At 40.4% G+C, this 24527-nt stretch overlaps 1 long non-coding RNA gene across 1 annotated transcript in view; it reads right to left on the reverse strand.

The window, feature by feature from the left end:
* Positions 1 to 2690: 2690 nt before the first annotated feature.
* Positions 2691 to 24527, reverse strand: part of LOC114564047 (uncharacterized) — a 33199-nt gene continuing 11362 nt past the window's right edge. Inside the window, exons 2-3 of the long non-coding RNA XR_003693719.1 lie at positions 8560 to 8648; positions 2691 to 3157 (exon numbers count right to left, since the gene is read on the reverse strand). This is a non-coding gene — a long non-coding RNA (uncharacterized LOC114564047). The remainder of the gene's footprint in view (positions 3158 to 8559; positions 8649 to 24527) is intronic.

Raw genomic sequence — 24527 nt, forward strand, 5'->3', positions numbered from 1 at the left:
CTGTGGGTCACCTGTAATTTGTAATGTTAAATAAAGGGCAATTCATTTCCTGCAGGGCTGAGCAGTAACCCAGACTAATACTGAATCAGCCACAGATTCAAATTCATTACACTAAAGGTGCCGAGTTGTTTCTGTTCATACCTGTACCATGAATATTACAGCAGTCTGAGAAGATGTGTTACAGCAAAAGAAGAATTACAGCAAAACTCTTTATATAAAGTCACAGGACACAGTCAATAAAAAGCAGAGAAATGAATGTGTGCAAGATAACATCTGTCAACAGAATCTGGTGTTCGTGTTATTATTTACAACGGATTCTTTTTATTACCACTGTATTTTTGTCTCTGAAATTCATAGATATACTTGATGATTGTAAACACTTTTCACTGTGACAGTGGAACCTTTTGTGTTAAGATGAATTGAATAACTGAAATGGACACTTTTAAAAACACAAAAAAAAACATAGTGTAGTGAGATGATATTAATACAAGTGTCATCAAAGACATTATTTCTGTACTTGCATGCAGTAATGGGCTGTCTTATGTTTCAATATAATAAAATAAGATCATTTTTGCAGCTGTGGAAAATAACTATTTAGAACTTTGAGGTACTTGACTATTTCCATTTGAAGCTACTTTACTCTAAACTTCTACTAAAGAACATTCCATCTAATAATACTGTACATGACCATCCTGCTGCATAATAAGTACTTTTACTTTTGATATTGAAGTACATTTTGCCAATACTACTTATGGACTTTACATACCTGCAGTATCATATGCGAAACGCCAGATGCATGCCATGACTTCTTTTGACTCTAATGCATTAAAAGCTCCTTAAATGTACCCTCCCTCCTTACCAAACATACTCAGCTAAACTCTTGAAATATGTAGAGTAAAAACAATCATCAAAATTATCAAGACCATCTTCGTCTTTTTCCATGTAGTATATTACAGTAGCAGAGTATCTGAGCTGAGCTTTTTTGAGGAATGAGTGTCCAGTAGGATCTGGCCATAGTGCAAGCCCCGCTGCAGAGCAGAGACTGTGTTGCTGTCTGGCTGTATTCACCTGAGCCAAACAAATGGTTGTGTCAAGCTATCTCTGTTCATATACCTCTCTAGTCCAGAATGCTCCATTTTTCAGCTGGAAGGGGCTGGCAAACGACTATGGAGGGAGGTGTGTGACCCTGATTACTTCAGTGGCACTGCAACCAACTGTGAGACAGAAATTGATTTTGAAAATAGACCATGTGCCTGGAAACTGTTGGGTGTTTCCCAGGAGCTCTCTGATCTGATAAAAGACTATAAAATGTAGTTATCCCAAATAACAAAACATCTTGGATACAAAATATGGACCCAAGCTTATAGCTTTAGGTTATGATATTTTGTATTTGATGGACCAATTAGAACTGGATTCACATTACAAAATATTGTGAATATTTTCCACTGAACAAAAACACAGGGAGAATTTTTAAAAAGCAGCTCTAAGTGCTCCTGATGTGAAACTTCTTAAACTCAGACAGACATTGACCCTTCACTTCAGCAGGAGTGGAGGTTGGAGTCTTTAAATGCTTGAGGCCGTGGAGCAACACTTACCCGCGCCAAGGCAAACTACAGGGTTACTTCTGTTAATGTAGCATAGAAATAATTATGACAGGCTTCATCAGTCCTTCTGATCTCAGAGAAAGACTGCATTTAGCGTGGAGTGTAGAGTGGTTTGCAAAAAAAATGTTCCCGTGTCTCCAGCTTTCTATTTGCAGCTGGGATCGCAGAGGCGTTTTCTGCCCTCTATTTTCAGTTCTGGTCCTGGCAAGAAGAGGTAGACAAGCAGAAGAAGTGATAGGAGAGCAAGTGGCCTTATGGTTATCACATGAACTGGGAATAAACATTTGTGTTTGTGGGAAAGATGGGACATCATATGTGACGATATCAAGGTTAATGTGTCACTGACACAGAATCACTAAAATAGCGGGAAAAATGTTTAAGGAAAACATTTTACATCCACTTTCTGTTTTTCTTTCTTGCTTTGTAAATATCACCTTTATATAGTTACATGGTAGAAACACACTTACAAGGAACTAGATGGAGAGTTTCAGTGACTGCATTCCTTCCTCTGGCTGTCTTGCAGTCTTTTCAGATTCCTCTGTGCCCGGCCAGCAGGGGGAGCAGTTTCTGCAGGACTTCAGCTTCATTGTCATGTCCAGCCTCCTGCTTGGCTCCCCTGACAGCCTTAAATCACATAAATAGACTGAGAGAGAAGCATCTGCACAAAAGCTGTACTCTCCTGCTGCGGTCGTGTTGAATGTTTCATCGCACGCATAAGAACAGGGTAATAATTTATGAGAGAAAGTTAAGTGAACAGCTTTTACACAGTTTAATGGACAAAACTTGTGGCAGTATCATTTAAAAAGTAGGTTGTGATTGTGAATTTGCACTACCTACTTTGCAGACGCAGGGATATTCATTATGTGGTCACATTTTCTGTTATGTTTGTTATACATGCATTTTCATTCGTATTATGTGAATTAAAATGTACTGTTATACATATTAGCAGAGTAAAAAGACACAAAAGAAATGTTGTAAAATGTGCATATTTCTTATTATGTACACTTTGAATCACTGTTTCTGGTGATATATGACACTGCAGCAGTCAGCGACCCAGTCCACCAGAAGGTGGTGCTATAAGAGGAGATTTGGATATGTTAGCATCCAGCTGAAAGGCTGGAATTTTATATATTTGTTGTGCTTTCTATTCAGTGTAATGCATGCTGCATGCAACCTAATGTGTGTCTGATTGGACCCATATGAGGCCTGTGTCAAACTTTATAACCAGGTTATTAATTTGCTTCTTTAGCACAACCTTCTTCCTGCCTTCAAGAGTCTTCATGGTAAGAACAAAGGAAGACGAGAAGGCTGGTCAGGATTCATGTTTGTCTGATGAACAACAACAACAACATTTACTGCCTCTTAAAGGACAGGATACACACAGCACAGGGAGAAAACAGTGAAACTGGGCTGGAATAGTGGTGGTGAACAATGCAGGAGGGAGGCTGCCAGGTTTTATGGTCTGGGATCCTGCTCCCAACCCCCACCACCAGGTCCTCTTCCTTCCTGCGATGTACTGTAGTTTACACTTGAGCCACTATGAACCACGTTTGCTGAAAGAAGCAAGGCAGAACAATGAAACAATGAGAGCGTGTAGTGTAGAGAGAGGTGCCAGTGTAAAGCACCTTCTCTCACCTTCAGCATTTATTCAAAACATACTACCTCTCTGTGGGAGGTATTTTAAATAGATACACTTCATTAAAACCTTATAATTCCTTAAACTTAAGGGTGTGATTCATGAAGTGGCTCCATTTCACACTAAAACATAAAAAAGTGTTAATTCTATTTTTCTGAACATAATTAAACCGATTTGAGAATAAAAGTCTTTCCATGCTTCCATTTTTCTGCCTCTGCCTCAGTTCAAAATCTGCATTTAGGACTGAAACATGGATGTATCCAGAATTAGCTTAATAAAACATAAGGGTAATACAGATTTGATTTATTTAGAAACATGCATTTTTTGTTGGGGTTTCTAGTTTTGACTCCACAAATACATGAAAACCTAGATGAAAACAATGGGAAGATATTATGGATGTACTGTTGTGTGAGCCATTTTTTAAAACGTCTTTCGCTGTTTAAAAGAAACAATGCAGCATAAAGGTATGAAAAACACATTTATAGGCATGTCTTCATCTTCCATACTTGATTAGAAAGTTTCTTTAATGCCACAGAAAACTGTCTGAGAATCATCAAAACATCAAATTTGGCCCTGTGAGATAATGATGACAGCAGCTGCTCTTGTGGTCACACATTTTGACCATGGCTTTACTTACAACACACACACACACACACACACACACACACACACACACACACACACACACACACACACACACACACACACACACACACACACACACACACACACACACACACACACACACACACACACACACACACACACACACACACACACACAGTGATAGGCTATGGAGGAACCTGTTTGTGACAGTGCCTTAACAGCTGGAACTGTGGTCATCCATCAGCATTGGGTTTGATATTAGGGCCGGCTCCCTGGTGGGTCATTGACACAGATGACAAACCTGTCTGAGGGAGTTATAGAGCTGCCAATCCCTTCACTACGTGCCACTTACTCAACTGAGATTCGTCCAATCACAGGCCAGGGGCTAAATTGAACAACCCACTTCCACTAAAGTCTAAATACTGTCGCTGCTAATGGCAGTTTCTAATAAAACTATACTAAAAAAATGACACTTGTTTTTTAAAAGCTTTTCTATCCCTAAAAACCTGCAAACAAAGCTTGAACTTGTTTAGAGGATGGGAAACTGTGACGTGCACATTACAGTAACTCTTCACGTCGTTGGTGAGACTACGGTGTGCTCCCCACAACAGAAAACAATACAGAGCCACACAGTCGTTTACAACTCCAACTATATGACTGCAATAAAAAGCACGGCAAATGAGCCATTCTGGGAGCCCCAAGCCAGATGTTGAGTGAGTGGTGTGCGTAATAAGGCCTAATGAAGGGTTGGAGTTACCAAAGTGTCCAGGGAATGAGAGGGAATAAACACAACATAAACAAGTCCTAAAAATTAAACTTGCCAATCTGAAACCTGTTACTTGCAACCGTTCTAGACTAGATGGATTGAGATTTATTTTTTTACATGAACTTTGGGATCAGTTTATATCATTATTAACATGTTATTTTCTGGCCTGTAAAGTATCCTGGTAGGTATTGTTCCAAGTCTTACTGTAAGCTCTGTGTAGGGTCTACTGAGGACCACCGAGTTTTCAAGGTGACATTATCCACAATGAAAGGAGGCTTCCTGCACTGGGAGCCTTTCTGGTTTACAACTTCCTTCTTGTGGCGACAATCCTACCAAAATACGTGTCAGGTTGTTGAACAAGAGTGATGATGTCCTATAGGCTACGAGTGGAAAAGTTGAACTTCTGAGACACTTCTTTTTTTATAATACTGAGATGAAACCAAATCATGTACTGTGATCCTGCTCTCAGCACCAGCCTAATTAAAACCACACAGCGCTCTCCATGTGCTCGTTTACTACAGCTATTTATTGTTAAACTTGGCTCTCAGAGGATGGTAATCCCACACAATGCTGCAAATATTTTCATGCAACCTCTTACAAGCCAGAGGAGAGGTCACTGCCTCCTTTACATTGAGATAACATTTCGTTATCAGCTCTATGGTGAAATTAAGTGTTGGTTGTTTGTGTGCTGTAGAAAGGTGGTGGCAGTAAATCAAGTGTGCAGTGAAAGTTGCAGTAACTTATTCTTTATTAACCTCTCATTTGAACACACTAATGATGGCGCTTTGACAACAGGAAGCAAAGCACAGGGTGTCGGATTCATGTTGCGATGCAGTATTTCTGTTTTCAAAAGAGCGAATGAGAGAGGAAACAGCTGCATCGACTTTAGCAAGGAGCCATACAGTAAAATCTGACTTCAACTCGCATTTTCATCCTCTCAAATTGAACCAAGCTCTGTGCAAGGCTGAGCACTCAGATCTTGGTAGTGAAAGGACAGAGTTGTTCCTGCAAGCTCATAACAAGACAAGACAAATTAAGGAAAGGTTAAGAGACACTGGTTGCGGCACAGAGGTCCACTCACTTAAAGTGATGCATTGCAAAATTGCTTTCCTATTGGGCAGAACATTTATTTTGTGTGACGGGTGTAGGCTTACTGTGTCAGCAAACAGGCTTGGGCTTTGTGTGTAGGTGTTACCTGTATTACAAGGCATTTTTCTTACTGAAAGTTTTAATGGTTGTTTATTTCTGACTTGTGAAGTGGCTTGAGCTTCATCATTTGTCCAAACATGGCATAAAAGACACATATTGAGTCTACATAGACCTGGGACCATATTACACCACATTTACTTCATTCATGTTATTCAGTAAGCCCTTGAATTGTGTTTGTATTCAAGTATGCAGGTAATAGCAGATAATGTGTTTTCATGTTTAACCTCAACTGATTAATTTATGCACACACAAGGAGGAAGAAGTGTGTTTATGTTAGCGTACGTTCACATGAAATAACTAAGAAAATGAAGACGTGCTTCAAGCAACTGATTTCGAGGATCAGGAGTCAGATACTTCAGAATCAGAACAGGAATTCAGTTCAGTGGTCATTAGCTTGACAACCAAATAGTGAGGTGCTGCGCAGTATGCATAACCATGTTGCAATTACTACAAGACAATAACATTAAAAATACTTGCTGACATATTTGTGTTTGGTAATGAGTTAGTTGAGAACTGTTACAATAATGATTGTTTCTAAACATAAATATAATAGGCCACAATGACAGTAAGGTATTTAAAACTGTTTAATATGTAGGTAAATCTATGTTAAATATATAACAGGTATGTAGGAATGTTTGGCAAAACACCCATACATATGAGGTTTAATATTACATTATGATAATTAAGCATAAATATTATGAATTGAGTTTATTTAAAAATAGTTCAGCCTAGTGCTTTATTTTCTCCATCCTTGACTTGTTGTTAGGACTGATATACATACTTATTCATTTATTATATTTGTGAGGGACCGTGTACAATATAAGCATGAATGTTACCATTTGATGTACTGTATTGTACCAGAGTTAGCTTAAAGCTAATTTTGATCTGCAGTCTCTTGGCAGGTCACAATTAAAACATACACAAAGTGACAGAACACCACTACACAAACTAGACCTACAGGATACATACTAACATGCAGAGTTAGTGGTTAGTTTTCAGCAGACTTTTCAATTTTCAAAAAGAAACTGATAGAAAATAAATGTTAGTGGCTTACTTTAGGTTTATGTTCCACTGTTTCATCCAAATCATAACAAAATGCTGTCTCACCGATCCCATGCAAATGTGGCCAATCAAGCAGCTAGGTGTGAAGTGACCAATGCTGTGCTAGAGATATAAGCCAGAGCTGGAAGTCAGGCCTGTCCAGTTGGTCAGGTCAAGACATCTTAGTCAGACACACAGCAAATGGCACACTGTCTGTCTCACGTTACCACTGTCAGCGAGGAGGCCGAGGAGCTTTTCACCGACACCGATGCCAATTTCTGTGGGGCTCCATGAACACACACACACACACACACACACACACACACACACACACACACACACACACACACACACACACACACACACACACACACACACACACACACACACAGTGCAGGAAGTACCTCATCACCACACTGTTTCTATTTCCCAGAGCTGCAGCCAAAAGCTGGAACGACCACAACGTTTTCCCATCCTGAATGAACTTATCATTGATACTGAATAAAATCTCTCTTTCTCTTAACCACACACACACTGAAATAAATTGATTGCAGTATAAAAACATTACACCACCACATAGGAGTTGTTTGATTGTGTCAGACACACTGAAGTCCTGTCTGCTGTAAAGTTTCTATAAAACTGATATCCAAACTGTTGTACAGCCAGTTTCTGTAAGCTGCCTCTTTCCCCAACATAAACTACAGTATGTCACTAATGCGTAAATCAGAGCTGAAGGGACTGCCAGGGTTTTTAGTAGTCTTGTAAATATTAAAGTCTGCTTGTAAAGTTTCATAAAGTGCTGAAATCTCTAACAGCTAATTTCTTTTTTACTGTCAGTCTGCAAAAAAAAATTACAAAGCTGTCGATGTGATATCCTCTGCAGATTGACAAGTCATCTTATTAGAATGTTCAAAGAGTTTAACCGAAGGCTGTGGTTCCTGCACTGGCTGCCTGGTGGTGTGTAAGAGGAGGGGGGGGAGTTCATGTCTGTGTGGACTCTGACACTGTGAGTTACCACTAGAGGGCAAAGCAGCTCCAAAAATCTCTCAAGATTTGTGCCACCATCAGTTTGTGACTGCTGAGATATTGAATATGAAAAAAAGACTGTTTGGCAGATCATTCATTCATAATGGTTTAAATTACTAATTACAGCATGCAATATATAACACATAAATCCTCAATATAATGAATGTTTGTTACAGGAACAAGCCAATGCATTTTCTTCAATGAGACCTTTACATCAAACTAGCCTGATGGTTAATTTTTGGGGAGAAGTAATCTCTTTTCATTTTCAATTGTATATGACTATGCCTGTTTGTAACACATCCTGCTGTTGCATAGGTCATAGATCAGCGTACCCTCTTGCTTTCTAGTTCTTAATCTTTCTTGCAGTCAAAGCACAGTTGAAGTTGAATGAAAACAGGATTATGGGCCTATAAATAAGACAACATATATCCTTCATAGAGAAGGTGCTGAGATGTATTGTATTGCGTGCTTCCTGTCATGGAGGGATGTGGCATGGCTGTAGTATGGAGCTGGATGCACTGGTGTGCAGCTGCTCCTCTGTGTTATGTGCCGCTCCCCTTGGCTGTGCTGTGCTCCACAGAGAGCAATGCTCTGCTCCTGTGAGTCTGGGCCTCAGGCCCCACAGCCACCTGGGCCACAGGGAGAAGGAATGCGCTGACTTAATGATGTACCGTAAATCAGACGAGCCACACAGCGATCCCGGCGCTGCCATTGGACGGCACTGTTCCTCTGAAAGCCCAGCCCATTTTGAACTCGAGTCCTGTAAAAAAAAAAAAAAAAAAAAAAGTGGAATCACAGTATGTGGATCCACTCACAATAAGTTTTCATGGGGAAGTGTTCTGCACTGCTACGCTCTCGGTTGTTCTACTTCTCCAGTCAGCTCTGCAGTGGTCGAGGAAGTCTAAGCAAGGCAAGAGGGTTTAAACTGAGTGCGAGGAGCTCTACCCCCTCAAGGCTGATGGGAAACTAGTTGGGGGCACGGAGGGGTTGAGCACTGAGGCAGACTGCCATAAGTGATTGCAGCTGCTGCGGAGGCCTTGAAGTTGGCTATAATAACATCCAGCCAAGTCAGGCAGATGACAAGGTGTGAGGGAGCTTGTTTGTTTTAATCCTGTTGTAGGTGCCAATTCAAAAGTGAGATGCTGCGGGTAAATACCACAGAGAGATACAACAGAGATATATTTTAGTGATTCAAGATAATAGGGGTTTTATCTTATTAATTTATGTATCAACAGTCTATGGATGAGTCCATGTTCTCATAAAAGTTTTCATTCAAAATCAGGAGCATTTATTTTTATTCTGGAACATTTTATGTTTTGGACAGTTCATTTCAGCTGTTGCACATGCATCAAGTTTTATATTCAGTAAAGTGTGTCAGTTACGTTGTATTACTGTATTACTATTGTCCTATATTTTCATGTGTATTTATATTATGAATTTGTCTCTCAGATGGCATAAACTGCATTGATGATGGGGTTATTTCAATTGACTGGGCAGAGCTGCTGTTTCTTCTTCTCAGACTGCCTATTATCTATCAAGTCCAACTGAATGGAAGCGTTCACAGTGCAGTAGCTGCTGCAGCTGAGAGGTTGGTGGTGAAAGATGCTTCATTTTTCTCCCCAGGACTAACTTCTCCATGCAGAGTGGGACAGGACTAATGACAGTCATGTTAATGATGTTGACACTCCCACCAGCGCCAGCCAGCGTACAGTAATGAGGGGAAGTAAATAGCAGGTAGCAGACAACACGGCTGCTTCCGCTGCCACACAACTAATGATCCCTTTCACACCCCCTGAACATACTTTGTAAAAATGACAGCACACAGTTTAGGAGGGTAAATCCTGCCTTTCTTACACCTTCACTACACCTGTCAATGGAGAACACCTCTGTTAAAACATGATGCACCATCACATCTACATCTGTATTGTCCTTTCAGAGATTCCAGAGACCCCAAAGAGGGAGGGGGGAGGGAATCTTTCATTGGGGATTAGCTCTGCTTATCCTGTAAAGTCCAGTGGGTAGAGCATGGCATTAACAATGCAGGGTTACAGATTGTATTACCACTGTATCACCCTTGGTTAATGAAGGACACATACGTGCAATCATTAGGAGCTTTGGATAAAATTTTGTGTTGGACTATACCAAAACTTCAAACCAGCTGACAATTTGTTTGCATATTATGTTAAAGCAACATCTGCTGCCCAGCATGTCATTGAACTTGATTGCATCATACATCTGGATCAGAAACACCCCGTCAGATCATGTACAGTAACATATCAGTCTGCTGAGTGGAAAGAATTAAACAAAGCCTAAGTAATCTAATACTGTGGAGAAAAAAAAGAAAGGAAAGAAAAATGAGTGGTGTCTTTAGGTTTACCTGCTGTGCTCCTCTCATATGTGAGGGTATGTTTCTGTGTGACCCCACTCTGAACTGCAAAGTGAAAAATTCATTCACCTCAGGAGCGTCTATACAGCATGTGAAGATTGATGCGTGTGGCAGAACCCATGAGTAATGATGTCAACAGTCATCTCGGCAGTGGCAGCCATTATTATCATCTCTAGCATGAAATGACACAGGGTCTAATCTGATCCCTAAACAACCTATCACTGCAAACCCAGAGCACTCTGCCATGCTCTGGGCTCACAGAAAATAATTTACATATGGAAATCAGTGGGACTGTGAGATCTTCAGTATTAATGGCTTCCCCAAACGAAAATGATCTCCATGTTACGGCAGCATATCTCACGTACAGGACATGGTAGATGTTCTGCCTAGCAGCATGTGATATCTCATGTGATAAGCATCAATGCCATTTGCCTGTGGTCGTGCCTGAAGGCCACAGAGCATAGGAAAATGCATGAATCTGCCCCAGCAAAGATTCTGAAAGCCACACCGTGACAATCACTAAAAGCAGACATCATTGGTTACTGTGTAAAACACAACGGGCCTCGTTTTTTAAATTTCATGTAGATAACTTGGGATTTTATTCATTTGACAATATTTTAGAATTGAATGTGATCATTTCTTTTAATTGAGATTAGCTGTTGGAATACTTGCCTGATGCGTGTTTTTTTATGTGTTGACCCAATATTTCCAGCTTAGTATCCCGAAAGAAACTGATGTCCAAATACTGTCAGAGCTGAAATATTTTCTAAACCTCATGCTCACATCGTGATCAGGTTTTGTTTGTTTGGTTTGTGTGTGTGTGTGTTTGTGCCTGACTGAGACAGACAGACAGACAGATTTACAGAGGGGGGTGGAGTTTCCATCAACACAGTGTCTGTAGAGGCACAAGGACTCTATGACCCTCCGGTGAACTTTCGGGGGGTTGCACAGGCCACCAGAGGGGCCAAAGGTCAGCATTCATGCTCATCACAAACAATGCACAGCTTTGCCCCCAGCACAGAGAGAAGACAGGCTGCTCACATGAGCCAGAATGTAATTACGCAAAGCAAGCTTTCATGATATTTCTTTTTTATGCTTTGAGTAATAATGGATTTCTCCCTGTTTTTGCTTTTCCCTTAAAAAGAAACTAATGTACATTTTATTTATTTAGGCTTTATACAGAATTTGGGATTAGTATTTCACAGTGTATGTAGTAGACATGGTATTAATATAAATACCACAGTAACTATATTTAGAAAATGTTTACGACATGCTTAGATAACAATCCCAACTTCAGTATGACTTAACAATAAGTGAGTTTGATAAGGCCTACAGATTAAACCGCAAGACTCACTGTCTGCACATATTTGCACAAGTAATGTAAATTAGATTTTATTTTTGTGCATTATACAAATGTACATACTAACCAATAAACAGATGGGGTAGTTAGGATGGAATGTAACTGTAATATGTAAAAAATAAACAAAGCCATATTCAAAATGGCATATTGTAATAAATAAATAAATAAATATAATATTTAGCATTTGGACATTTTGGAATGTTATTTCCTAATTTCTGATTTCTTTTACTTTATTCATATCATTTTCAATAGTTCTTTATCCCTTTTGTACTTCTTAAGACAGTTTATTGTGTAACTGTAATAGGCAAATTTTCCCTCTGGGATCAATTAAATCTCAACTTTATTTAAACTAGATGGACTGCAGCATCAGATGTGTTTAACTACTACTTTGAACTTCTAAAAAGCCTTTGTAAGTAAAATCAGCTTGAATATATTTACTTCTGTATAAAATGTATGAAACAGCACTTTTATCTTGCCTGTTTGAGTGCACTGGCACGATTCTAAAAAATAAAAAATATATTACTAATTCTTCAAAGAGCCAGAAATCTAACATGTTAGCATATGTGTTCTCCATCTTTACATGTTAGAGCATACTTTGCATCCCTGTACGAAGAATGATCACAGCACCAATAAATCACTGCATTGTCAGGTAAATGTAAGAGTGATCAAAACACAGTATGGGTCGCTGGGTGGTAAATTGTTACGTCAGCATAGAGCTTTGCTGAGAAAGGAGTGCAGAAATGTCCACTTTGCCCTTGTGGCAACATGTGCACCTGCTCTGCAGTCACCGACTCTGAAATGCGAGGGATCTGGAGCCGCTAACTAACATGGAGAGGAACATCAGGCTCGTCGCCATGTCTGCTTCCGTGCTGAGGAGTGGGATGACAATGAAGAGACAGAAGGACGCCAAAGGGATGTGTCTGTTGCGGAACGATAGGAGTGACTAGCTCAGCTTTGCGTGGCCCAGTCATATGTCCCCCCTGTGTCCCCCCGAGGCCCTGCGAAATGCTGAGCAGCAGGAAACTAGCACACCAGAACAGACAGGCCCAGCGGTGCACCCACTCCACAACAACACAACAAGATACCCCACCATCACAGCCATTCCTGGCACTATGCACATATGAACATCTGCGTGGCTGGTTGCTGCAGTTAAACCCCACAATTCATATTATTTAGCTGTAAATTATCTCAACTAGTAGTTGAGACAAAATATTTGTCAATAAATAAACTGAAACCCACTAACATGCGCCAACTTATTTGTGGGTGTTTTCACTCTATTGCAGTAATCTGCATTTAAACAAATTTTCCATAATGTGTATTAAAAGCAGATCAGTCTTGTATTCCTCCTATAAACCACTAGGGGGTAAACCTCTCCACACTAGATGGCTGCTGATGTATGCAGCAGGTCTAACTGCAACTAACCCTGATCTCCAGGACCAGACCTCCCTCTGCTCTGTTATCCACCGGTCTAAATGAACCAGTCCACCTCTGCTAGATTATCATGATGTAAGGCTCTCCTAATTGGATTCTCTGCAGAGTAAGGACTTGTTATTGTAATGCGTTATCTATTCTCTTGATTTCTTCTTGCAGCATCTGGGAGATGTTGTCATTCCAATGATAAACCCCCTTTTCACTTGAGCTTTTATTACTAGACACCGTGTGCGAGAAATGGAGATAAATGAGTGTGTGAATCCCCGAGCTCTGATATGCTACTATAAGATTTCACCTCCTGTATACCCAAACACTCTGCCAGCGGCCTCGCCTTCACATGGGAGATGCACCAGCTAACAAATGACCAGCAGGATTACACACTTTGAGCAGGAGGGAAAATTGTTTTGTAACCACACATTGAGGAAACACTCTTCAAGAAAAAATACATTTGCTGTTGACTATTTGGCCTTTCTTAATCCATATCTAAAACATGGATAGATTGCTCAGTGAAACTACCCCTGTCCATCATTTCCTTTTCACATATTATAATGTGGTTGTGCACTAAGTATTTTGGCTCCATGACATGTATATGAAAGAGGATATTCATCTTGAAGTCCAGTAATATGATGAACTGATGTTCCCCCAGCTTTTTTAAGGAGCTACATATTTGAGCGGACATTGATGCAGTGCGGGAGATATGAGGAAACAGTGAAACATAAAGGGACCCTATGTGACCTTCAGTGTGAGTGATTGTATTTGAATAAGCCTCACATCTGTTTTTGTTGGCTGGAATGTCAGAATAACATTCACTAATGTCCTGGTGTGACTCCTGACCCAATGCCCTCCTGACTCAAAACCCTCATGTAGTGTTTGACAGCAACATACTGTAGAAAACCACCTCTCAGCATGCAGAATAACTGTCCACTGCCACAATGAAAATAATCTTTTTGCATCGCAAGTCATATCGGAATCTAATAAGAGCAGCAATTTTTGGCCCACCTTAACCTAGTGGTGAACTCTATAGTTAATACGCAACGGTTATTATTTTACCATCAATCAACAGCGAGACGGGCAGGGTGCTCTCTCACCTCACAGCGCTGCCTTGCAATCTAATTGTGCCTGAGCTTCATCAGTTTCCAGAACAATCAATTCCTCCTCTAGCTTGATGCAGGCAGCCATGCCCTGGACCACTACACAGCCTTTAATATGAGCTCCATCGTCCAGGCCCCCAAACCAGAGAGCCAGGAGGCAGCTTTGTTGGCCTGACGGGCCCTGGCTCCAAACCTGTGTTCCATCATGGTTTTTTTGTGGTATTTCTCCTGACAGGTCGAGTCTCTCCGTGTAGCTTTAAAAATCAAGATGTGGCGAGAATGTGATGAGACCCTTGAGGAAGTGGCTGAACTTTTGAACTGGCGTGCGGGGACAGTCGGGACTACACAGACAATATTAAGTGGCCTACTGCCTCGGAGCTGTCACTAATGGGGTAAACATTGACATACGAGCGCAGTCTCAAACAACCATTCATCTGAGCAACTTCGCTAACCTTGAGAGTAGGCAAGATCCTCCTGTCTGTGACAATTCAAAACAAATACAGAATAGATTATTTTTATAAACCCATTTCAAAGAGGAATCACGCTTGAATAAGATGCATGGGCCCTGAAACCACATAATGGGTTTCTCTTCCCCAAGCTGCACTGTGAAAGTTATAAGTGTATTATGATATTGTATTTATTACAGTACAATAAGTGCACACCTGTCTAATAAGGAACTCATTTGTATTTCAATAACAAACTTTTCCCTTCTGTTTTTTATGGATGTGCTTGTCAAGAAAAAGGTTTGTATTCATTTATTTTGCTAATTCATGCAAAAATCTCACTATAATGACACAAAATGTAATGAAGTAACCCTGTGATGTGTATCAGAACCCTAAAATGTTGCCTGTGGGTTTCACACAGCGTGGTAAACTTATTTGTTATACGTGTGTCATTGCTGAAGATGAAGACATATGGCTCTTTTAAAGCTGCTAACAATACCAATCAATAATCATGAATGTCTCAGTATTGCCATATTTCATAAATCAGCTCCATTGTTTCGGGATGACACTGATCATTCTCTACAGAGTCGCAGCATGAATGCATGCAAATAATCCTTATCTTGATCACAGTCGCTTGCATTGACCACACTGACATCTATTATTTTATGAGGTCCTGTAATCCTGTATCTAAGATTTAAGTACTTGCAGGCTTTAGATGTGAATCTAGACGGTAAAATAATCCTTCATTACTAGTGACAGGAAAAGTGAAGAGGGTCACACTGAGATTGAGACACATTTCAGATTTACATTCATGTTAGAAACATTTCCGACCTGTTTTAACTATCTATTTAATACCTTATGGTTAATCCAACACCAATCCAACATCCCATAAGTGTTTTTATTCAGGCTTCTTAGACAAACTTGTCTGCATGTCGAGGAGTTACTATTTAGTGGTAGATTTATGTTTAAGAGCACAGCGGGATAACCTGCTTGGCAAACGTTGCTGGTTCCCAGCCAAAGCTATCTGTAACACACACTTTGAATCAGAGAAGCGGGCTGAACTGAAAACAAACCAGTGGTATTGTCATTGTTATTTTGCCCCTAAATGAAGGAAATGTTCACATGGATGCAAACTGGTCCCTGCGCTGCATGAAAGCCGGGGCTTCCTCTCAAATACAGTATGTGATGAAGGACAAAAGTGAAAATGAATAGGGCTGTCGTAAACACACAACACCTAACGGACACATTCATACACCAAAAATAACAGAGAGACTCTTCCTCGTGCTGCCACACAAAGCACAATTGAGAGTGATTTGTGCTGCAGTCAGGCAAAGGTTGAAGTACGTGGGAAAAAGCACAGGCACATAACCGCCGAGAGGCATTCAGCAGGAGAACAATCCGTCACTGGACGTTTTGCAGGGCTGTGACAGAGCAGCTAAAAATGACAATGTAATAGCTGGGATGACATTTTGTTTAAAAACCTGATGACAGAATGATCCCATGTCTCTGTAACTGTAGCTGCTGCAGGTCTAGGAGTCAGCCATTATTCTCTACTTAGCCACTGTCTGTCTTGGTGGTCACTGTGAGTGCTGCTTGTAATGGGCTATGATGAGTTTGTATGACTTATGATAGGATCTCCCATGTCAGCCCATGTCATGCAAATATTTATGTCAAGTAGGAGCACTTGAGTGTGCGAGCACATGCTCTGATAGATGTGAATTCCCTGTTGGCGCTGGAATGATAGAACATTTCTGAGGCAGTGGCCTACTTCCTCTCCCACTCCCCAGGCCTGGCCACCAGCACTGTGCCAGGGCACTGCCCCCTCTTCCTCTGAGAGATCCTGTGATTGAGAGCACTGAACAGGGTGTTTACTTTGGCTGCACCTCAGAGAGAGGCAGAGAGAGAGAAAGATGAGGGCAGAAAAAGACAGATACAAGACCGAGGAAGAGAGGAGCACACAAACTGCAACAATTTCAACATCTCATTTCTCAACAGGCAACATTCACTGTCTTCTCTGCGCTTATAGCAGGCTCATAGCCTTGATGTTGCTGCAAAACCACATTCAGCAGCAGGCAAGTGGCCAAAAACATTTACAGATGTAAGATGATATAATAGCATCAAACACAGTCCTGTTTTGTGGGATTGTAGGAGTCAGCTTTATTTATTCACCATTGTAAGCAGCATTTAAAAGGGAGTAATTTGAAGTGTAATAGCTGATAAAATACTAGTTGTGCCCCCCCATTGTCAGGGAGCGGTCTAAGTGGTGAACTCTCTCTTTCATCGTCTTGCATTGCCTGTGGCTTTCTCAAGCGTCAACATTCTTCCACTTATCTTTATAGCCATTAGCGCTGTCAGCCTCCCTGCATCTCTGCTCAGGCTCACTGTGAAGCCCCTTGCCGAAATTCCATGAATATCAGTTGACAAGCGGGATGCCTTAAAACGTGAGTCGCAAACAAATTGAGTTATTTGTGTTTCTTGAAGAGGAAACAATGAAGAACACGATCTGAAGAGAGGAGTGTGCTGGCCTTTGGTTACACCTCCAGCCTGGTAGCAAACACACACACAGACACACACAGACACACACAGACACACACACACACAGACACACAGACACACACACACACACACACACACACACACACACACACACACACACACACACACACACACACACACACACACACACACAGTACAGCCTGAGCTAGAGTGTAAAGTAAAGTGGTCTTACAGTGTCTCAAGGCGGGCAAGCAGGAGGTGATGGTGTTGGGAGGGTTTTTCAGTGCGATTATAAACGTGATGACTGACTCTACGTATGCTCTATTGGCCGATATTATAGATTTCACTGTCGTCTAAACATGGACTGAGTTGCCAGTTTTTTAGGTACACCCGGCTAAAATTCATGCAGTCTAATACAATCCTATGAGATCAAGCATTTCCACTACTACATTAATTACAATGCTGAGTTTTATTTACTTATGTATTGTCTTGTTCAGTTATAGCAATCGTTGGCATATTATAATAACTATATTGTGTTGCTTTGGTGTAGTAGTGTCTACATGGTCCAGCAAATGCTTAAATTAAATGTAAGTTATATATATATATATATATATATATATATATATATATATATATATATATATATATATATATATATAAAATACCCTTCTTTCATCAATATGAATGAGGTGGAGAAAATATTAGAAAGATCTGGATATAAAATGGAATGTAGTTACAACAACAGCACCACAAACTATGAACCATTTGCTGGACATGTAAACAAAACAGCACCAAAACAACATATGTTGTGTTAAACGTTGCTATAATTGAATAAGACAAAAAGGTTATTGCCAATAAATAAATAAAAAGATAGGGGAAGAACAGTTTTTAGAATAATCTGGGTATTCATGAATTTTTCCTATTGATATTCTCTATCAATGAGGAGTGTATAGTTTCCACCCCTCACTGAAGCATTGAAGTACTGGTGAAGTCCTATAGGGGGAGTCTGGCATCACCTCTGTGTGTCAGGACACACACACACACACACACACACACAGGACCACACACTGATGGAATGTGCAATCCTGTCATCAGCTTGTAATTATAGACTTTAACCAGCAAGATCCAGCCTTTAGAGTTTTATAAAAAATAAAAAAAAAGAAGGGAACATTTTTTTTCATGAGTTTCTGCCAGTGTGACATCTTTCACACATTCCCACTTTTCACTGATTTTAGTTGAACCTGACACACAACCCTTTAATTTTACAATGTTGTGAAGCTTACGAGCCATTTAAGTCCAATTAGAACGAGGAGAGCAACACATCTTTAACATCACCCTCTTAACCCAGCTGCCTTCAGCTATTGTTGATAGTCTAATCCCTGGGTGTAATAGAATTTGGGACAGACAACATGAGGATTTGGCTAATCCCCTATTAAGGACCTTCGTAATCCTCTTGAAAATCTTTGTATACACACCAGGTTAAATACTGTAGCAACAGCAAAGGTCAAAAGGATTAACCTCACAGAAAATGATCTGATGGCGTTTTTAAAAAGAAAAAAGTAGGTGATACTTGGCTCGATTGCTCGACAAGTGGTATAGATTTCATAGCAATCATTTAATATTACCCCTGGAGATTACTGTCTGTCATCATATTACACATATATCATGTACAAAGTGTAAAATGGTACTATTCCAAATTTATTTTTTTCTTTAAATGGGAAAAGAATAAAGTGATTCAACATGAAAACAAAACATGCGAAAAGTAATACAGTTTATTTAGGCACAATTTGCATAATTACCTTTTAATGTTTCTTTTTTTGTTTGATGGGCAAGTTTTTCTCCCATAATCGGCTATCATTTAATAATCATATCATTATGATGGTTGTTATATTTTAATTCCAGTACTATAATTCCCTGTACGATGATAAAAGTCCCTTTGAATTCCTCTGTGGATCGAAAATATATACGCTCCATATGCTCTCTAGCTACTGACATCAAGGCAGAGTGATTAGGTGGAAGTGGAGTTTATGTAAGCAATGGTGAGCGCAAATCGGCCCCAGATCTCCCCACAAGATGCTCACACTCAGTGAGCACGCAGCACTTCACACGGAGGATTGAGATATGTGATATTAAGTAGACGGCCATAAAACCTTGTCTGGACCCATGTGGTTGACTACAAGTAATAGGGAACAGTCAAAAATATATTCAAGTTTTCAATGAAAGCCTGTTGAAAGTGTAATGATGTTAAAGTGCTGTCAGGGGAGTCCCAGCATGATGTTTTATTGGCTGTTTATTTTATTGGAGGACTAGTCATGAATCTAGGTAGCCTTCAGTGTTATTGCCACAGTGTGGTTGAGCCCCTCAGCCTGCATGAGAGATTTTATTAGTCAAACATTTGTTCCTTCATATTAAAAGCACCCAGGACTATGTCTTTGCCGTTCAATGGTGAAAATAGCAAACAGCTGTGTGTTTGGTCTTCAGCCTCCTCTACACATCAATATGTTACTCTGTTCTTTAGGATGTTTTATTTACAGTAAAATGCAAACATTTAGTGCTATAACAAAAAATACAGGCCTCTACCTTTGTGGCATTTGTTGCCAAGTTATTTATGATGAAGGAATTAGTTACATAAAAATGTACAGTTTTGGTTAACCCAGCAAATACTCGCTGTATGTACCAAGTGCAATAATTCTGATGGAATAACTGTACAGAAATCTAACAGGAAACTGAGTTAATATCATAGCCAACACGAATTTCTGCTTGCATGGAAGGCTGTGTGATTGTTTATGAGTGTTTCAAAACCTCGGGGATAAAATAATCATTTTTACCACAATGCAGAATGCTCAATTCCATAAATGTGGATGGGATGTTTGGCAATATCTGTTACATTTTCTCAGCTCACTAACTGTTGGCTACACTGCAATAAGTGATAACTACGCCTGTAATATTTGGTCCATGGGACTAAATCCATTACAATGAGCATTTGCATAATACAGTAGTGTAGTTGAACAAATGAGGAATATGTAATGATCCAATCTGTGTGGGACAGAATGAACACTGCAAGTAAATATGTAATGATTTCCACATGGCTGCACATCTGACGAGAGGAACAAAAGCCCTCACTGTGCCTTACAAATGACCCTGATCACACAGTTGTCATTCTGGTCAGCACTGAATATATCAATGACCTCACTACAGCTATTGGACAGAAGTGCTGTAAATTAGGAAAACATCAGGTGTGCATCTTAAGAGACCGGCCCTTGGCAAGTCAGTGCAGCACATGTAATCAGTACAATAAATACTTACTAGCTGTTTGTGCAAACTGACAGGCTGGTGACTGATGTGGTTGCAAGAGAGTGTGCTGAATGGATGGCACAGATCAGCCCGATGAGGTCAGAAAGCAATGCTCTCGCTGTATTTGGCCCAGCTGATCTCCAATTAAACAGGGCATTGACATCACACAACAGAGCAGACCATGTGAGCCACCTCTGCAGTGCTAGCCAAGACATGTCACACACACCCGCTTAGCTTTCACCACAAGCCCTTGAAGGAAAAAAACACATGCAAGCAGCACAGAAGAAATGGTCGCACCTAATTTTGTCTTTATATTCAGACAAAGCCACTGGAAGCACAGTGGAGGTTCATCCCAGAAGTCTTTTGCTCTGATGTTGGGTACATGATTTAGTTCATGTGCAGGTCTGTACTGCTCAGGCAGTCCCTGTGGGGAGAGGATAGCGAAACCCTTTAAAGGCTTCCTTGGCTATCACATTTCTGGCTTCAAAATACGAAGCCCCCCAGCCAATATATCTATGACTATTATCTATCAATTAATACATCTGTCTCCATTGTAGGGGTCCACTGCCCTGCTAGCGGCTTGACCAGGCAGTGAACTCTTGCATTCCTAAAAAACACGGTCATCCAGCCTCTGTAATTTGTCATGTTAGAAGTTGACAGTAAAAGGTCATCCACTCCCATCGCTGGAGGCAAGAAAAAGCACTAGGATGAAAGTGCACGTCCAGCTATTGCTGGGCTCTCCCTATTTGTATAAGACTAGGAAGACACACATACACATCTTTATCTAATCTAGACCACCTATCTGTCTTATACTGCCCAGACTATCTGAAAGCAGAAGCACTAGCGGGCCCTTTAAAAAAAAAGCACTCCAGCGCCTAATAATCCACCCATTACATGTCTTAAACTGAACTGTCTAAACAGGCAATGTTTCCGAAGCGTCATGTTTGTGACAGCATTTATAATGTGAGGAAAATGAGGCTCCTCTGTGTCTCTGCAAAAAAATATTTACCTCTGTCTAAATTTAATATCTGCTGATTTTCAGACACCTTCACAGACGTGCAATGAAATATATTCCATCTGAGGGAAGTTTGAATTGAAGTAAGGGACTATGTTGTACCACTTATCATATTTATGTGCACTGTAGCTATCATGACATATCAGTGAGCCTCCACCAGCTGTATATTTTATGCTCCAGTATAGTTGCACATTTAGGTTTGAAGCAGACAAGCTATCCATTAAATCGGGCCACCTCTGACTCCACTCCAAAGAGAGGGTATGTCTGCCAACAGCTCATCCATCATGAACAATATCAATTGATTTCCAAACATAAACAGAACATCTTTGATATTAGGGACAGCTGGATCAGAGGGGGCACAGCAGAGGAAATGCACTTATAGGCATCACGGCCGAATAGTCCAGCTCCTGTCTGCTGCCCTCTCTCCCCCAGACTGGCATGATTTAGCCGGGTTGCTCTCTTCCTGCAATTATTTTACTTCCGAAGCACAACACGGCCAGAGCCTATAGCACCATGACATTGTGGGGTTGACTCTAATGACTCCTCCAGTTCACCTATAGCTGAGCCACAACAACTATTAACCCATTATCTTCACTATAGTGCTCCCATAAAACAGCATACCTATGCAAAACAGTGTGCTGCTAGTAGCATGGAGGTTAAAAAGGGCATACGTTTCAGACACCATGAAAGACATATAGGAGGACATAATGTAGGTATGAGGGACCCAGTTTGTGCTACTGTGAGCACTCAGCATGTTAACTAGATGAGAGTCCTCTAATCACAAGTCATTGTGGTAATAATGAGGAAGATGTGGAGAAACTTGTAGACAGGTTTGTGGGCAGCTTTTGACAACATAACATTCATAACACTGATACCTTTCATTTATAATAGCAGCAAAAATAACCCAATTTGTCATTGCTCACAATTTGACTATTACTTTTATGGTGAGCATTTGTTTTATCCTGTACTTTGGCCATTACTTCCAGCAGACCACCATCCAATGCTCATACAGTTTTTTATTGAAATTTTAGCAGTTCAAGTCCAATGAATAGCTTGATATGGTACAAAGGTAAGTGGTGAACTGCCTGAGGTTAAAAAAAAAAGTAAGGTTACCCAAAACTGAAAAAATAATGTATATTTCAGAATTTTACAAAAAGGCCCTAAGAAATGGGTAAACAACGTAAAGCTGTTCTGCAGCAATGGAGGTTGATCAAGCTTTGAAAGTTGGTGCTACCAATTCCCACAGGTGTTCCAACTTGTCTGGATTACTTACAACCCCCTCTGTTTGGATAAAAGTATTGTTGGAACACACTGTGGTACCGTACCCTCATGAGCATTATTTGAACAGTATTGTACTGCAGAAAGTAGTAAGTTGCTATAAAAATGGTGGGAAAAAGGCAATTAACAATGGAAGAGAGACAGACCATCATAACACAAGAATGTTGGTCTTTCCTACAGAGAAATTGCGAACAAAGTCAAGGTGTCAGTGAGTACAGTATTCTTCACCATCAAAAGGCACTTAGAAACTGGGGAAAACTCTGACAGGAAGAGGGCTGGCAGACCCAAAGCCACAACAGAATCAGAAGACAAGTTTCTGAGAGTCAACAGCTTGCGTGATAGGCGGCTCACAGGTCGTAATAAGCAAGTGTCAGTTTCAACTTTAAAGAGAAGACTTCGAGCTGCAGGTTTGATAGGTCGAGTTGCAGCAAGAAAGCCATTGCTGAGACGTCAGAATAAGAAAAAGAGCATTGTTAGGGCCAAGAAACACTGCCAATGGACTACTGAAGACTGGAAGGTGTTATGGACTGATGAATCAAAATTTGAAATCTTCGGTTCATCACGCAGGATTTTTGTACGCCGTCGAGTAGGCGAAAGGATAGTTCCTCAGTGTGTGACATCAACTGTCAAACATGGAGGAGGAAGCATGATGGTCTGGGGCTGTTTTGCTGGATCCACGGTGGGTAATTTGTACAGAGTGAAAGGCACAAAGGATCCAAACTTCTACCACAGCATTTTGCAGCGCCATGCAGTACCCTCTGGTATGCGCCTAGTTGATCAGGGGTTCATCCTACAGCAAGATAATGACCCAAAACAGTCCAAGCTATGCCAGAACTACCTTAGGAAAAAAGAACAAGATGGTAAGCTTAAAAACATGGAGTGGCTAGCACAGTCACCAGACTTAAACCCCATTGAGCTGGTTTGGGATGAACTGGACAGAAAAGTGCCACACAACAGAGTTGGGAAGAACTTTCTGAAGAATATTTGATTTCCATTGTAGAAAGAATGCCACGAGTGTGCTCAGCTGTTATATCTGCCAAAGGGGGCTACTTTGATGAGTCAAAAAAAAAAAAATGTAGAATACATTTTGGTTTATAAATTGATTCCATGATTTCTTTTTTAACTTAAATTGTTCATTTGTTCTATTCTTTCATTTCAGAGTACAATAAGACATTGAACTGCATGAATTTCAATAAAAACCTGGAAAAATTGGGGTGTTCTAAAACTTTTGACCGGTAGTGTATTTCAGTTATGAAATATGGGTATGTTTTATTAATTATTCATTGATAATCCTGTTGCACATGATATGAAGCAATTCCGTTAAGCTACATTGAAATATTATCAATTATCGTGTTTTAATTCTTACCCAAGTGGCTCCCCTAGCTCTACTTACATCACCCTCCTATGCTCTTCCATGCAGTATTAGAGAGGCATCATTAGTGAGGACCAGTGGGAAGGCTGCCCTCACAGGAGCTAATAGAAGTCGTAAAGCAGCGCTACTCATTGCATGGACATTACACACTGACCCTCCCAATCTCTCAGCCTCTGCAATTGGCTGACAGTGTGCACCAATGATACTGTAAACCACAGGCTTTTCAAACTCAATTTAGTCCAGCATTAAGTATTCTATGCCCCTGTTAATATTGAAATTCATAAATGTATAAGGTTAGGGGCAAACATGTTGTGGTACACTTACCAATACGATGATACAATTCCCATTTGATGGTAGCCACCAAATAAGAATAGCGAGCTGTGTACTGCAAGACTCATTTAGAGACTTTGTTATAACAGACAAATGCTCCATTTGGTTCACAACCAGAACAAGTTCAGATTTTTTGAGGACTT

Source organism: Perca flavescens, chromosome 11, assembly GCF_004354835.1.
Source record: "Perca flavescens isolate YP-PL-M2 chromosome 11, PFLA_1.0, whole genome shotgun sequence".
Classification (NCBI taxonomy): Eukaryota; Metazoa; Chordata; class Actinopteri; order Perciformes; family Percidae; genus Perca; species Perca flavescens.